Here is a 17517-nt window from a genome sequence, read left to right on the forward strand (position 1 = left end):
AAAGAAAAGGCATTCCCAGAAGCCTCCAGCACATGCCCACCAAAGTCTCATTGGCCAAGGCTGGTCGGGGGGCCACCCTAACAACAATGGGGCTTAGAAAGGTCGTATTTACCTTTATAACCTCTGTGGTGGAGATAGGTATGAGAGAACAGTCTTGGAAAGTGGATGATGAAGGCAACTAGCATTATCTGCTGCTTTTCTCCTTCAGGCTTTTGGGAGAATTGCTTGTGCTGCCCATTCCCTTGGTGACCGCTCACACCACAGACCCTCTGTCCGCCCTGACTGCTTCACAGAACCCACTGCAACCACTGTCCTGGGCACCACCACCATGGTTGTGAAGCCTTCCGACCTCTTTGCAAACCTCTATCCCCTTGCACTGTGGGGTTCCTTCCAACTCTTGAGAGACTTCTTGACCTCCCGTCACCCCTCCTAAATGTTCGGGTCCCTGGGGTCTTGTCCCAGAGCCCACCTTATACTCCACGCCCTCCCAAGGTGTCATCCACATCACTACCTTTGTGCTGCTCACTCCCAAATCAGTCTGATGCTTCTGAGATTTGGGCTTTAGGCCCAAACAACTGCTGTGTGCTGCTGGGCAGTTCCCCAAACCCAGCCTACCCCAAACAAAACTCATTTCCCACCCAGACCAGTCTCTGCTCCCCTGATCCCTTTCCTAGGGACTGTTTCCACTCACCATCCTATCATGGAAGCCAGAAAATCAGTCTTCTTGACCTCTTCCCTTCCTCACTCTGTGGAGTTAGAAGTCCTGTTGATTTTGCCATGTAAACATCTCGGATCTGCTTAGTTCATTTCATCCCCACTGCCACCAACAGTGCAGGACGGCCCAAAGAGGAGAAGTAACGTGCTACCAAACAGCCCAGCCGGATTGTGAACCAAACAGTCTGGGACCAAAACCCTACTCTTGATCGTTCCTCCTTTCCGCTCCTCCAGCAGTTTGGGGCCCAGGCTTGGGAATCCAGACAGGAAAGCTCCTCTCCTCTGAAGACGTGGGACCAACAGTAACAGCATGGTTCTAGACAGCTCTGGAGTCAGGCCTGTGATGACCTCATTCCCTCCACCTTGACCCCCAGAACAGCCAGTCCTGAAGTGGTCATGGTTGATACTTCTCTGAGGGGACATGGGATTGGCTGACATTATAGCAGCCTCCCTGGGTGGTAAGCTGGGATTAAGTAATCAACTGGAGCTCAACAAGCCTTAAGTTGTCAAAGAGGGTATGGGAGGGTTCTTATACATATTCCGCGGAGGGCAGTTTATCAGTCACTAAATTACAAATACATAAACCCTTGGTCTCACCCAACCTGCTGGGAATGAATCCTATATATATATTTGTATGTGTGCAGGCTGCATGGATTTCATTATGCTATTGATTTTAAAAGTAAAAATTTGGAAACAACCTCCATGTCCACCATGGGAAACTGGCTAGGTCATTTATGGTGGAATGGTGATCATAACCTTAAAAAGGAAGACTCCTCATATACAGCTTGAATATATCTTACCCGAAATGCTTGGGACCAGAAGTGTTTCAGATCTTTGCATACTTTCTGTTTCTCAGTTCACATTTTCTAAGCACGATATTCCTACTGATTTCCTTGTAGATATTTTGAAACAGATAGAAACTCCCTCAGACTAGGGAAAAGACATGTTTTTTTGGTTCATAAAAGTAATGTGAGTTCTTTGTAGCAAAACTTCGAAAATGCATAAAAGTAAAAAAAAAAGTATGAAAACTTGTGTAAAATTCCTCATACTTTAGCCGTCCATAGATGGTCCTTACCATTAGGATTTTTTTTTTTTTTTTTTTTTTTGAGACGGAGTTTTGCTCTTGTTACCCAGACTGGAGTGCAATGGCACGATCTCGGCCTCACCGCAACCTCCGCCTCCTGGGTTCAAGCAATTCTCCTGCCTCAGCCTCCCGAGTAGCTGGGACTACAGGCACGCACCACCATGCCCAGCTAATTTTTTGTATTTTTAGTAGAGATGGGGTTTCACCATGTTGACCAGGACGGTCTCGATCTCTTGACCTCGTGATCCACCCGCCTCAGCCTCCCAAAGTGCTGGGATTATAGGCGTGAGCCACCGCGCCCGGCACCATTAGGATTTTATTAATTTTCCTTGCAATTTTTTCTTAAAATGTGCACATGTGTTTACACATACATGTAGTGTACACTAAATTTTGCATACATACAGAGGAATATATATGTGTATAGTTATCTTGTGTTTAGAAATTTGGAATTCCTTCTAGTTCTCTTGTAACATGTGCTTACTGTATTTTGAGGATTTGCTCTATGAATTTCATGTAGCTTTTTAAATTGACTTTCAGGAGGATTGTAACAATGTGCTCTCCACTCAGTATTTTACCAGGCTTGAGTTTTCTCAAAGTGGGCATTGGTGGGCATTCTTAGACATTTCCAGTGGGAATGTGAATTGATAGGACTTCTATGGAGGGCAGTGTATCAGCCACTATCTAAATTACAAATACATAAACTATTTGTCTAAGCAAACCTGCTGGGAACGAATCGTACAGATATATTTGTATTTGTGCAGACTGTTTGTACATGGTTTTCATTATGCTACTGATTTTAAAAGTCAGAATTTGGAAACAACCCTCCATGTCCACCATGGGAAGCTGGCTAAGTCATTTACAGTGGAATGGAGATCATAGCCTTAAAAATGAAGACTCTTTATATACAGGTTAAGTATCCCTTATCCAAAATGCTTGGGACCAGAAATGTTTCAGATTTTTGAATTAGGGATGCTCAAACTATACTAATGCAAGAAAAAGCTTGAAGATATTCAAAGGCATCCAAGATAGTTAAGTAGAAAAAAAGCAAGGTATAAAACTGTGGAATATGTTTCCATGTATGTAAAGACGAAACAAGCGGGGCATGCCCGAGGCGGGTGGATCACCCAAGGTCAGCAGTTCAAGACCAGCCTGACCAACATGATGAAACCGCATCTCTAATAAAAATATAAAAGCCGGGTGTTGTGGCGCACACTTGTAATCCTAGCTACTCAGTAGGCTGAGGCATGAGAATCGCTTGAACCCAGGAGGTGGAGGTTATAGTGAGCCAAGATTGTGCCATTGCACTCCAGTGTGGGCAGCAAGAGCAAAACTCTGTCTTAAAATAAATAAATAAACATTTGCTTATATGTACACACATCATCTCTGAAAGGGTAAAAGTAGCAAGCATACTGGTTGGCCAGGAGAATTGGGAGGACAGTGATGAATAATTTTCACTCTTTATCTTTTTATATTTTTGGAATTTTGAAATATGTAAAATTACTACTAGTTCAAAAAATAAATAACAAAAATCTGAACTCTTTCAAATCATAGTAAGTTTGATAATTTCTTTCGTTGTTTATTGTCGCTTCCCCCCCACCCAACAATGTTCACATGAGCAGAGACTGTGTGTCTTGGTCATATTCATATTGTTCTACATATACTTGTGTGTGTGTGTGTGTGTGTGTGTGTGTGTGTGTGTGTGTGTGTGTTAGCAGAACCAGTTGAGTGTAAAACAGCTTTAGCTCGATGATACCAAAGAGGTAAGGTAAGATAAAGGTTCCTGGAAGGTGGCTGTAGCACACATAAATTTCCAAGTTACTTTATTAAATTTCCTGTATCAATGAGCCCCAATTATGAGTCCCCTACATACAAGTTGGACTGAACCGCCATGTCCCCCATTTCCAGTGTTACCTGCATGTCCTCCAAGGTATTCAAGTTGCTTCTGTAATAGGTTACTGGGAAGAAATCTGCATCCAGTCTGAAAAACAGTCTCCCATAGGTCTCTTGTAAGGAGATCCAACATAAACATCTTCCAGAAAGCGCTATACAACATGGTAGCTACCAGTCATATATAGCTATTTAGATGTAATTTTTATCATTTTTATTTAAATTTTTTTTAATTTATAGTTACAGGGACACACTGTATTCCCCAGGCTGGTCTCGAATTCCTGGGTCTAAGGGGTTCTCCCACTGTGGCCTCCCAAAGTGCTGTGATTACAGGTGTGAGCCACCACACCTGGGCCTAGATGTAAATTTAAATTAATGAAAATTAAAAACAAAATTCGGTTCCTCATTCACTAACCCTATTTAACTTTTCACTAGTTAAAAGACATTTCCATTATTTCAGAAAGTTCTATTGGATGGTGGTGTAAAGGTAGATAGCTGTTAGAACTTTTAAAGTTCCCCCCGTGATGATCTGACTGTAGTGGGAATAGGGAGGAGTAGGCCGAGTCAGTTTGCACATTGGGAGCCTTTACTAGGTCATACAGTCCTTCTGTGTCAAGATTGAATTATGTCCCACATTGTCCCCGGGCACCTCCCTCAATTAAACTGGTTTGCATCATGCAGGGCCTGCCTGTTATTAGGGAGTCTCCTGGACATACAGAAATAGGAATGTATAGGGACTGCATACACGTGTTGCTCAATTTCTAGCTAAATGGCTGGAGGTTGGGGATAAAGAAATGGTATTCATATGGTGTAATACTATTCATGTTTCAAAAAGTTTTCAAAAAATAATTAATTTAGTGGAGAAATGTCCAGGGTGAGTGGAAGAAACCGAGTGTGTAAAATTAGATTATGATTGTTTTATACTCTATACGGACAAACCTAAATTGGAGGGCATTTTGGAAATCTCACTTGGATACATGAAAACTGCCAAGATCATTATAAAGAAACAACAGGATCCGTTCTGGATTGAAAGCAATTTGAAATGAGACAGTAGAGTGTAATGCGTGTTTAGTTTGTGCTTGAATAAAAGATGAAAACTACGTAAGGCATTGGGACAACTGGAGAGTTTAGCATGTGGACTGGATTAGTTACAGGCTTCAATGTCCTTCCTTGGGTGACTGGAAGAATGTACGTGTTCATAGGGGACATCTGCTTAATTATATACAAGGTTCAGGGGGAAAATATCTCCGATATACTTTTATGTGTGTACGTGTGTGCGCGTAGAGAAAGAAAAAAGTAAACATGCTATATGTTTAAAAGAACATACGAAACTATGGATGTCAAATATACTTTCCTTCTAGTGCTGACAGGTTCCCACGCTTTGCAGCTCCCACGCTCCCCTTCCGGTCCCGCCACGCTGTGAACTCCATTTCCCAGAAGGCCTTGTATCCTGTGCATGGCCGTTATGAAGCAGGTAGCGCGCAGGGTCTTCTGGGAGGTGAAGTCCTGGGCGGTCGTTGGCCACCTGGCGGAAGTGCATACCGGAAGTGCCGTCGGTGGGTGTGTAAGTCGCGGTCGGGCTCTCTGAGGAGGCTGCCGCGGTGGTGAGTCCGTGGATGTGGTAGAGCGGCGAGGGTGATTGTGAGGTACGGCGAGGCGCTCGTGGCCTGGGTGTGCTGGCGGTGGGTGTGACTGGGCGAGTAGGACCGGTGAATGAAGGGGCGCGGTCTCCCGTGTCTGGTCGAGTGTTACCGCTTCTGCGCCCCTGGGAGGGAAGTGTCCTGCATGTGTTGAGGCCACGTGTCTGCAGGTGTGGCCTCAGGTGTGGCCTCAGTTGTGTGCGTTTGCCTTTTCCCCTTCCCGTCACTCCCCATTCCGTCTTCCTTCAGCCTCTGGCAAACCCTGATCCGCTTCATGTGTCTGGATTCGCCTATTCTGAACACGTCATATAAATGGAGTCATACAGTATGTGGTTTATTGTGTCTGGCTTTCATCACTGAACATGTTTTCAGAGTCCATGTATTAGTTTTTCTTTTTTCTTTTTTTTTTTTTTTTTTGAGATGGAGTTTCGCTCTTGTTACCCAGGCTGGAGTGCAATGGCGCGATCTCGGCTCACCTCAACCTCCGCCTTCTGGGTTCAGGCAGTTCTCCTGCCTCAGCCTCCTTAGTAGCTGGGATTACAGGCACGCGCCACCGTGCCCAGCTAATTTTTTGTATTTTTAGTAGAGACGGGGTTTCACCATGTTGACCAGGATGGTCTCGATCTCTTGACCTTATGATCCACCCGCCTCGGCCTCCCAAAGTGCTGGGATTATAGGCTTGAGCCACCGCGCCCGGCCTCATGTATTAGTTTTTCATTCCTCTTTATGACTGAATAGTGCTCTGTTATGTGGATATACCACAGTGTGTTGACTCATGGACACTGGGTTGTTTCCAACTCTTCTGATATTACAAATGCTACTGCTGTAAACATTCATGTACAGGTATTTGTGTGGATGTATATTCTTTTTTTTTTTTTTTTTTTTTTGAGACGGAGTTTCGCCCTTGTTTCCCAGGCTGGAGTGCAATGGCGCGATCTTGGCTCACCACAACCTCCGCCTCCTGGGTTCAGGCAATTCTCCTGCCTCAGCCTCCTGAGTAGCTGGGATTACAGGCACGCGCCACTGTGCCCAGCTGATTTTTTGTAATTTTTAGTAGAGACGGGGTTTCACCATGTTGACCAGGATGGTCTCGATCTCTTGACCTTATGATCCACCCGCCTTGGCCTCCCAAAGTGCTGGGATTACAGGCTTCAGCCACCGCGCCCGGCCGAATGTATATTCTTAATTCGGGAAGGGGAGGCCATTGGTTGGACCTGGGCTTGGGGAGAGTCTAGCCTGGGTGTATTTGTGTCTGTCCCAGGAGCGCCCGTGTGCATGGCCATGACCACACCTGCTCCTTACTGCTTGTGCTCACTAGCCATACTTTATTTTCCAGAACCCCACGCCTGGACCCCTGAAGTCAAAGCCAAGAGCCTGGGGCTGCACTGGTGTATATGATCAACGAGAAGGCGGCAGTGGCCCTGGAAACAAACTCGTCTCTGCAAGAGTCATTAGCAACTTGGGACCTCTGCCCAGGACTGAGACCTCAGGCGCTTCCTACCCTGGAGCTGCTGAGCTCAAGCAGTGTGGAGACAGAGCAGAGGTGATGGAGCCTGAGGTACCAGGTGAGGCAGATGGTGGGGTGGTAGTCACAGTGGTACAGGGGGCAGATACAGGGCTAGATATTTTCAGAAACCAGATATCCCTCTAAAACACACCCTACTTCTGCTGCCTTTACTCCACTGCCCTGCCTTCCTCAGCTCATTCTAGGCCACTACCTCCTAATGGGACTCCTGCCTCCCATTGCCCTCTTCATCCCTGTCCACTCAGCATTGGGTAGAGAGGGTCTTTTACCCCTGTCTGGTGAGGCCACCCGTCACTTTAAACTCTTCATCACTGCCCAGGCCATCATAGTATGGTTGGCAAACTCTTCTGTAAAACACAAGCAGCAAATGTCAGCTTTGTAGGCTCAGAGGGAAAACCAAGGACGTTATGAAGGTACATATCTAACAAGAGAAAAACGCATGTCCATACGTTTTATTAATAAAATCCAAAACTCCAAAACTTTGTTAAATATAATTCATTCCTTAAATGAATGAATGAGCAAAAAGCTTTTCACAGGTAGTTCCATTTTATAGATATGAAACAGACCCCAAGGGAAGTGAGCAGCCCAGAATCATGGCAGAGAGTGAAGATTTGATCCTAGCTCTGACAGACTCTACCATCATGCTTGCCATTCTCAGCTTAGGAAAAAGATGGGGAGGAAGGTGTGGGTACTGGGCAAATCAGGGCCCAGATAGTCTGTTCAGTACTCTTACCTCTGTAGGAAGGAACAAAAGGCCCCACGTCTGCTCGTCCTTCCTGGGAGTATCTGTTAGGACCTGAATTTGGTACAGCTGGAATGACCGATGTTTCTCTCTATAGAGCTACTCTCTACTCACCTACTTGCTATCTCACTTTGTTCCCACATAGTCCTCATAGAGGTATCCTGTGGCTGCTGTCCTTGAAGCCTGAGAACATGGAGCTGAGGCCTCAGACTGTAACAGGGCACATAATTTTGTGTGAAGTTCAAGAATAGGCTGGGCTGGCTGTGGTGGCTCATGCCTGTAATACTAGCACTTTGGGAGGCCAAGGCGAGTAGGTCACCTGAGGTCAGGAGTTCAAGACCAACCTGGCCAACATGGCAAAACCCCGCCTCTACTAAAAATACAAAAATTACCTGGGCATGGTGCTAGGTGCCTATAATCCCAGGTACTTAGGAGGCTGAGGCAGGAGAATTGCTTGAACTTGGTAGGGGGTAGAGTTTGCAGTGAGCTGAGATCGTGCCACTGTACTCCAGCCTGGGCAACAGAGCAAGACACTGTCTTAAAAAAAAAAAAGTCTGGGACACCTTTTCTGGAAGGACTAATTACTACATGGGAGCTGTATAAGGTGCTGAAATGTCCTAGCCCTGCACTGTCCGATATGGTAGTTACTAAATTCAAATAAAATAGCAAGTTCCATTTCCCAGTCACACCAACTATGTTTCTAGTACTCACGAGCTTCATGGGGCTGATGGGGCCATATTGGACAGCACAACTTCACAACTTTTCCATCCTCACAGAACATTCTAGAGTTTAATTTGAATGTTACACGGTCCTTCACCAAATTCACTAACCTGAGCACTTGTATGTCTGTAAAAAATGCATATGTATTTTTGAAAGCACAAAGTTTCAAACCTCTGCCTGCCAGTCACTCACCAAACAACCTTTGGTTTAATTTCTCTGTGCCCCAGTTTCCCAACCTGTGAAAGAGGGTAATGATGACACCTCCCTTCGATTTGTTGAGAGTACCACCAAAGGTGTTTGCTGGGCAGCCTGACCTGCAGGAGGTGCTCAGGAAAGGGGAACTGCTGTCACTTGGTGGAAGTGGGTCCCCTTATCTGGCTAGCAGTGCCTGAACATTGCCACACTCCAACACATTGTCCCCGTGTTAAGGAACATTACACAGCAAGCCTTTGAGAAGCCCACAGCCAGGGGCAGTGTGGGGGCAGCAGCACAGGTGGCTGTGGCTGCCCACGGCACCCAGCCTAGCTCCAGAGGAGGTACCCGATGAGGTGAGGTTTCTGTGTTGAGGGCTTTATGTTTCAGAGGGAGGCATCTGAGGCACGGCTCTTTTTTTTGGCACAGCTGTTAAGCATCAAATCAGGAAGTCTTTTTCTGTGGAGCCCCAAGCCCAGTGATTCCCTTGCCCTTCCTGGGAATCAGGAGGGGAAGGAGGGTGTGAAAGTGCCTGGCTCTAGGCAGCAAGGATGCCATGAGGTGTTCGTGTTCTGTTTCACTAAAGTCTTTCCACAGAGTGATGCCATTTCATCCTCCTGGGAGTCTGTCCTCATTATTCGCTCCAGGAAACAGGGTGAGAGCTGGGATATAGTCAGTCAGTGGCATGCAGTGGAGTCGCAGGTCCCGGGCCTTTGCCTCCCAGGCTGTATCCTCCCTGGGTCACCCCAGATCCACAGAGGCTGCATGTACCTCTACACTAGTGCCCAGGGCAGCACCATATCCCCAGTCTAATTCTGAGGAACATGGGTCACCCTGTCACTCTCCGTACAGATGCCTTCTTCACGTGAAGGGCACAAGTCACCTCATCAGTCAGCATGGATACTGCCTTCTCCTCAGGCCCCACCTTCTTGGCTAGAGGTCTGATCCTAGGGTAGGGCACATGCTTTGCTGTAGAAGCTCGACTCAGACAAGCATCATACCCTCTCAGTACCTCATATCTTTCCCATAAATTTGGTTTCATTGTGTTGCCTCACTCGGGGGCAGAGTAAAGATCCAGTGAACTGATAACTAAGGTGTCCACAGCATGCTTGGCATATAAGTAAATACTGGGGGCTGTGGTTCAGTCAAGCCTTGAAGGGTGAGCAAGAGGAAGCAGGCCCAGGTTAGGTCTGTACTGCATTGGCAGGGCCTTGGGGCCTTGGGGCCTTAGGGTCTCTGGGACCTAAGGGCAGGTCTAGCCACCCTCATAATCCCTTCACTCCCCCTGCTCTTCTATCTCAGAGGAGCATCAAAGAGGATGAGGTGGAAGCCCAGGATGTTAGCCCAGGACACTGCATTCCTGGCATATGCCGTCCATGTGAGTTTCCCCAAATGGGCTCAGCATGCACATTCGTTTCCATCCCCTTCCCGTGGCACTTCTAATACCCACACAAGCCCTGGTGTGCACATCTCAGGGTAAGGTCTCTTCTTTAACCGCAGTCCCTCTTCCTCCTCTTCCTACTCCTCCCACTCATCCCTGGTTGCGTCTTAGAGATGAGGAAATGGGTAGAGGGACCCACATCTGAGCAGATCTGGGGCACAGGGGTTGTTTGTGACTGCACTGCTTATCAGTCAATACTCAGGACAGGGACAGAGTAGAGCCTGGCATGTGTGCTTGGACCCATGAGAGAGAGCAGTGGATGAATGAGTGAATAGTGGCACTGAGCCACACCTGCCTTGCAGCTGGCATCTGGATACAGGGTAGGGTTTTCGGGGTTAGGAATGGAACATAGGGACTGGACTCATGCCTGTAATCCCAACACTTTGGAAGGCCATGGCAGAAGGATTCCTTGAGATCAGGAGTTTGAGACCAGCTTGGATGACATAGTGAGACTCTGTCTACAGAAATTTAAATTAAAAAAATTAGGTGTAATGTCATGTGTCTAGAGTCCTAGCTACTTGAGAGGCTGAGGCAGGAGAATCACGTGAGCCCAGGAGCTCGAGCTTACAGTGAGCTGTGATTGCACCACTGTACTCCAGTCTAGGTGACAGAGCAAGACCACATATCTTTTTTTTTTTTAGAGATGGGGTTTCACCATGTTGTTCATGCTGGTCTTGAACTCCTGACCTCAGGTGATCCACCCACCTCGGACTCCCAAAGTGTTGGGATTACAGGTGTAAGCCACTGTGCCCAGCCAAGACCACGTATCTTTTAAAGAATGGAAAGTTGGCTGGGGTGTGGTGGCTCACGCCTGTAATCCCATCACTTTGGGAGGCCAAGGTGGGCATATCACCTGCAGTCTGGAGTTCTAGACCAGCCTGACCAACATGGAGAAACCCCATCTCTATAAAAAAGTAAATTAAAAAAAAAAAGAATGGAAAGTTGGGGTTCTGAAATTGATGTTGCCACATCACAGGTCCCTGGTCCTTGGGGTTTCCAGGGAGACACTGCACAGGCGAAGGGGCCGTTAATAATACAGCTAGGCTTGGGTCCTTAACCCTGGGTCAGATCTCTGAAGGCTGGGACAGCTTCTCAGCCAGAGCCTGGGGACACCACTATGGTGGCAGGAAGGGTCTGGGTCGGGCACACGTCAGGGATGATGCAGGCATGCTGTTGGCCTTCAGGCCACCCCTAGCAAGTCATGAAGGAGGTGGGGCTCACAGAGGAGGGACATCATCACTTCAGTGGAGGTGCGGGAGCTGATGAGGGCTCTCCAGCTGTCCCTCTAGAGTCTACAAAGCTGAGCACTTAGGGGCGATGATGACAGAAATCACAGTTCTGGAGGGTGGAAGTACAAGAACAAAGTGTCAGCATGACTGGGTTCTGGTATGGACCTTCTTTCTGGCTTGCAGATGTCTACCTTGGTGTGTTCTCACATGGAGCAGAGAAAGAGGGTTCCTTTTCTTTTAAGAAGGGCATAATCCCATCATGGGAGTCCCATCCTCATGACCTCACCTAAACCTAAATGGCTCTCAAAGGCCCCACCTCCAAATACTATAATCTTGGGGATTAGGGCTTCAACATGGATTTGGGGGTATACAACAGTCCATAACCCACTGTGACGGTGGGAGCTACAGTACCCAGCACAGAATCATGGTGATAAGAGCACCCCCTCTTTAATTAGGCCACTTAGTCTCCCCCAAGACAACAGGGCATTTTCCAGGATAGTAACCTACTGCCATTCCCCATGGGACTACTCTTGTCAAACATGGCCCATGACTAAGCCACCATGTGTGATGTTTCAGAAGCCAGTGACCTTTAAGGATGTGGCTGTGGACTTCACATGGGAGGAGTCGGGGCTGCTGGGCCCAGTGCAGAGGATCTTGTACCGAGATGTGATGCTAAGGAACTACAGCAACCTGGTGTCTGTGGATCAGGCCTCTGTCTCTTCATCCTTGTCACTCATGTGTATTTATCCCCTGCCTTGTCTTCAGTTACTCACATGTTTATGTGTCCTGTGTTCCCCAGCCAGATCCCCTCTGTGGAGAGACTGACATCCCATCCCATATCACCAGGAAGAGACTTTTCCCATTCTTTGGCTTATATGCTGCAGTGTCTGATCCTGGCTGACTCGGAACAATATCATTCACATTTTCTTCCTCCTTTCTCACCATTGACAGGACCTGATTCCAAACCAGATGTGATCTCTACGCTGGAGCAGTGGGAGGACCCATGGACTGCGGAAAGAGACATCCCAAGTGAGTGAAATGAGAGTTTCTATATCAGATTGGTGGGTTTATTTCTTCTCTTTTGGGGCAGAGAAGTACAATGTGCATCCACGGTAAAAGATCCAGTAAGTGAAACAGCCCCAAAACAAACCCTAAACAAACCCCACACTCATTAAGCAGTCACTTCTCCCAGCCCCTGACAACCTCTGATCTTCTTCTGTCTCTGTGGATTTGCGTGTTCTAGACATTTCATATAAATGGGAATTAGAAAAGTTGATATAAGTACATAAATTCACACATATATACATATGTGTGAATGTATATATACATATATGTGTGTTTGTGTGAATCCAAAGTGCTGGGATTACAGGTGTGAGCCACCGTGCCCCACCAGGGGACTCTTTTCATTTTCAGGCCTGACCCAGGCTCAATCACAGGGTCAGAAGCAGGTCCTGGTTGCAGAGAAGGCATTGATTGATTGGTCACTATATAGATTGACTGGTCACTATCATTGATTGTCAGTGTCTGGTAGTTTCACGGATCAGGACAAGTTATTCACTGGCTTAGAAAGTAGGGCTGTTGGCTGGGCATGGTGGCTCATGCCTGTAACCCATCACCCTTTCTTTTCTTTTTTTTTTGAGAGGAGTATCACTCAGGCTGGAGTGCAGTGGCTTGATCTCCACTCACTGCAACATCCGCCTCCTGGGTTCAAGCAATTATCCTGTCTAAGCCTCCTGAGTAGCTGGGATTACAGGCGCCCACCACCATGCCTGGCTAATTTTTGTATTTTTAGTAGAGACAGGGTTTCACCATGTTGGCCAGGCTAGTCTTGAACTCCTGACCTCAGGTGATCGACCCACCCACCTCAGACTCCCAAAGTGCTGGGATTACAGGTGTGAGCCACTGTGCCCAGCTGGCAAATTTTTTTTTTTTTTTTTTGAGATGGAGTTTCACTCTTTCGCCCAGGGTGGAGTGAAGTGGCATAATCTCAGCTCACAGCAACTTCTGCCCCCTGGGTTCAAGCTGTCCTCCTACCTCAACGTCTGGATAGCTGGGATTATAGGCACCCACACCACACCTGGCTAATTTTTATATTTTTAGCAGAGACGGGGTTTTGCCATGTTTGCCAGGCCGGTCTCAAACTCCTGACCTCAGGTGATCCACCTCCCTTGGCCTCCCAAAGTGTTGGGATTACAGGCGTGAGCCATTGTGCCTGGCCCGAAAGTCCAAAATTGTTATAACTGAGTTGAAATAAAGTTGTTGGCAGGACCACACTTTCCCTGGAAACTCCAGGGGAGAATCTGTTCAGTTTTCCTTCCAGCTTCTTTTGGCTGCTGCCATCCCTGGGATTGAGGCTGCATCACTCCAATTTTTGCTTCCATCTTCATATTGCTGTCTTTTTTCTGTGTGTCTCAAAATTCTCTGCTTCTCTTTTAGAAGGGTACATGTAGCCAAACATGGTGGCTCAAGCTTGTAGTCCCAGCACTTTGGGAGGCTGAGGCTGGTGGATCACAAGTCCAGAGTTGGAGACCAGCATGGCCAACATAGTGAAACCCCATCTCTACTAAAAATACAAAAATTAGCTGGGTGTGGTGGCGCACATCTGTAGTCCCAGCTACTTGGGAGGCTGAGGCAGGAGAATCGCTCAAACCTGGGAGGCGGAGGTTTTGGTGAGCCAAGATTGCTCCACTGCATGCCAGCCTGGCCAACAGAGTGACACTCTGTCTCAAAAAAAGAAAAAGGAAAGGTACTTATGACTACATATGGGGCCCACCTGAGTAATCCAGAATAAGCTTACCTTCTCAATCTCCTTTTACTTAAATCACCACCATTCCTTTACCATATAAGGTAATTGTAATGGAAAAAACTTCAAGTTCACCTGAATTAAATTATTATGATTCTGAGTCAGAGTCTTCCTCTGTCACCCAGGCTGGAGTGCAATGGTGATTACAGCTTACCGCAGCCTCGACCTCCTCGACTCAAGTTATCCTTCCCCTCAGCTTCCCCAGTATCTGGGACTACAGGCACATACCACCATGCCCTGATATTTTTTTTTTTTTTTTTGTAGAGACAGGGTCTCAATATGTTACTCTGGCAGATCTCAAACTCCTGGGCTCAAGTGATCCTCCCACCTCGGCCTTCCAAAATGCTGAGATTACAAGCGTGAACCACAGCACCTGGCTCCACTTGAATTTTAGAACACTACCTTATTTGGAAATAGGGTCTTTGCAAATGTAATTAAGGATCTCAAGAAGAATCATCCTAGATTTAGGGTATACCCAAAATTCCATGACTGATGGCCTTATAAGAGACAGAAGAGAGAACACAGAGAGATACACATAGAAAGAAGGCCGTGTGAAGACAGGCAGAGATTAGAGTAATACGTGCATAAGCCAAGGAAGGCCAGCAATTGCCGGGACGCACCAGAAGCTAGGGGAGGGGCATAGGATGGTTTCTCCCCCAGAGCCTCCAGAAAGAATCAACTCTGCTGTCACTCTGATTTCAGACTTGGCTTCCAGAACTGTGAGATCATACATTTCTGTGTATTTTAAGCCATCCAGTTTGTGGTACTTAGTTATAACAACCCTAGCAAATTAATAAAGTTATATTCTGAGAATTAGCTAATTAATATCTCTTTAGGGAGCCATTTTTTCCCAGCCTACCACACAGGGCCTCATGCCTTAGACAAATACCATTACTTATTAGCTAGAAGATAATGGGCACATTGCTTACCTTTCTTTAGGCCCAGGGCCCTGTAAAATACCTTGTTTTTTGAGGTTGTGGTGTGAGCATCTGCAAATAGTGGGTGCATGTTTGCTGAAACAGCCACAGTAATGCCCAGCAGGTGAGCTGGCTCTCTAACCGTGGCCTCTGCCTTTCTGTGGTCCCTTCCATCCCCTGTCTGCACCACTGTACAGAGAAGGTGAACACAGCACACCTCGGGCTGTCATTCCTGGAAAGGCCTGGTGCAAGACTGGCCCTTGGCTGGCATCTGGGAACTTGGATTTGAGGAAGGGTTCCCACCATTCCCTAATGGATGAGTCAGGCCTATATACTATGTGTTGTACGAACTGTGTGGTTCATGTAAAACACCTTCCTTCCTCCCTCCCTCCCTCCCGTCCATCCTCCCTCCCTCCCTCCCGTCCGTCCTTCCTTCCTTCCTTCCTCCCTCCCTCCCGTCCGTCCTTCCTTCCTTCCTCCCTCCCTCCGTCTCGTCCGTCCTTCCTTCTTTCCTTCCTTCCTTCCTTCCTTCCTCCCTCCCTCCCTCCCGTCCGTCCATCCTTCCTTCTTTCCTTCCTCCCTCCCTCCCGTCCTTCCTTCCTCCCTCCCTCCCTCCCGTCCGTCCGTCCTTCCTTCCTTCCTTCCTCCCTCCCTCCCGTCCGTCCATCCTTCCTTCTTTTCTTCCTTCCTTCCTCCCTCCCTCCCGTCCTTCCTTCCTGCCTCCCTCCCTCCCTCCCGTCCGTCCATCCTTCCTTCTTTTTTCCTTCCTCCCTCCCTCCCGTTCTTCCTCCCTCCCTCCCGTCCTTCCTTCCTTCCTCCCTCCCTCCCTCCCTCCCGTCCTTCCTTCCTTCCTCCCTCCCGTCCTTCCTTCCTTCCTCCCTCCCTCCCTCCCTTCCGTCCTTCCTCCCTCCCTCCCTCCCTTCCGTCCTTCCTTCCTCCCTCCCTCCCTCCCGTCCTTCCTTCCTTCCTCCCTCCCGTCCTTCCTCCCTCCCTCCCGTCCTTCCTTCCTTCCTTCCTTCCTTCCTCCCTCCCTCCCGTCCTTCCTTCCTTCCGTCCGTCCGAAATTTCGGTACGTGCCAGGCAGAGGGTGCCTGTGTGACCAACCCTTAATAAAACCCTGAGCACTGAGGCTCTAACAGGCTTCCTTAGAACACAGCACTTCTCACCAACCAAGGAAGCTCACCCGAGCCTTGGTGTTCAGGACATTTACTAGGGATGATCATATGGGCACGGACATGACTTTAGTCACTTAGTCTTCCCCCCCAGCCCAGTGGCCAGACTGTTACCGTGGGGCCCAAGGTTCGCCACCATAAATCACATTGTTGACAAATACTCGGCACGGCCGGAGGTCCTCAGGTAAACAGACACTCTTAGAATGATCACTTTCCTTGAACTAAAAGAAACTAGGATCACAAATGATTTTGTTGGCTTTCTACGTGGAAAGAAACCAAAAGGATTTTTGTAGTGGACTGAATTACTAGCTCAGTTCTTCCCCATTCCTTGCATATGTACCCATGGCCATATTTATGGATCTTCCTACCAAAGGCAGCATGGATGTCCCCACCCATTCCTTGAGTTTCAGTGTGGCCCTGTGACTTGGTTTGGCCAACAGAATCTGAGTGGAAAAGGAGAGCACGCTAGTATTGAGTCCAGGCCTAAAGCCTACTGTGTCTCTGCCATCAGGATGAGATGAATTTTTCCTGTGAGCCCCGAAAGACAAATGCAGCAGACCTGGACCCAACTGCAGCTTAGAGCCAAGCCCAGCTGAGCCCAGACTAGATCAGCCAACCCTCAGACACATGACAAAAATAAGCAGTTTTTTTTTTTTTTTTTTTTGCTGTGGGTCACAGAGCTGTTGTAGCTGTTTGTTACTGAGCAATAGGTGACACAATGGCCAAATTAAAGTGAATACTCCCTGGAAAAGATAAGGTTTGAAATTTGGGGAGGGGATAAGAAAGAGACAAAGGGAGAGAGAGGGAGGGAGGAGAGTCCAGAGGCCTGAGGGCAGACTGAACAGAGCACAAGCACAAAAGGGGTGACCAAGGGAAACGGCCTTCCAAATTCTGGGGTGTGGACTACAGGTGCCATGGTGGGTACGGGAGATGAATGGGAAGAATCTAGCTAAGAAGCTCCAGGCAAGGGAACATTGTTGTTCTTCCAGGCTGGAGTGCAGTGGCGCAATCTTGGCTCACTGCAACCTCCATCTCCTGGGATCAAGCGATTCTTCCACCTCAGCCTCCTAAGTAGCTGGGACCACAGGCGAGTGACACCATGCCTGGCTAATTTTTGTATTTTTAGTAGAGACGGGGTTTCACCATGTTGGCCAGGATGGTCTTGATCTCTTGATCTTGTCATCTGCCCGCCTCGGCCTGCCAAAGTGCTGGGATTACAGGTGTGAGCCACCGTGCCCAGCTCAGCCAACCCTTAGTACCTAGCCCTGTGTGAGGCATCAAGGATACCCTGTCCTCAGCTATGAAAAGGGCAGGACCTGTCTCAGGCCTAATAGCACAGACTCACAATCTAGGCAGAAAGGAAGCCAGTGAGGAGAGATTCCATTGGTTTTCCAAGTCACCCTATTCCCATTAACTGTCAACCAGGGCTCTTCTTTCTCTCCCTGGCACCA

General features: G+C 47.8%; 1 protein-coding gene across 2 annotated transcripts in view; it reads left to right on the plus strand.

The window, feature by feature from the left end:
• The first annotated feature begins 6659 nt into the window (after positions 1–6659).
• Positions 6660–17517, plus strand: part of ZSCAN22 (zinc finger and SCAN domain containing 22) — a 29653-nt gene continuing 18795 nt past the window's right edge. For both annotated transcript variants that reach the window (XR_013531165.1, XM_008988828.5), the window contains exons 1-2: positions 6660–6890; positions 12126–12203. The gene's annotated coding sequence lies outside the window, so the exon portion shown is untranslated. The remainder of the gene's footprint in view (positions 6891–12125; positions 12204–17517) is intronic.

The sequence above is a fragment of the Callithrix jacchus genome, chromosome 22, assembly GCF_049354715.1.
Source record: "Callithrix jacchus isolate 240 chromosome 22, calJac240_pri, whole genome shotgun sequence".
Lineage (NCBI taxonomy): Eukaryota > Metazoa > Chordata > Mammalia > Primates > Cebidae > Callithrix > Callithrix jacchus.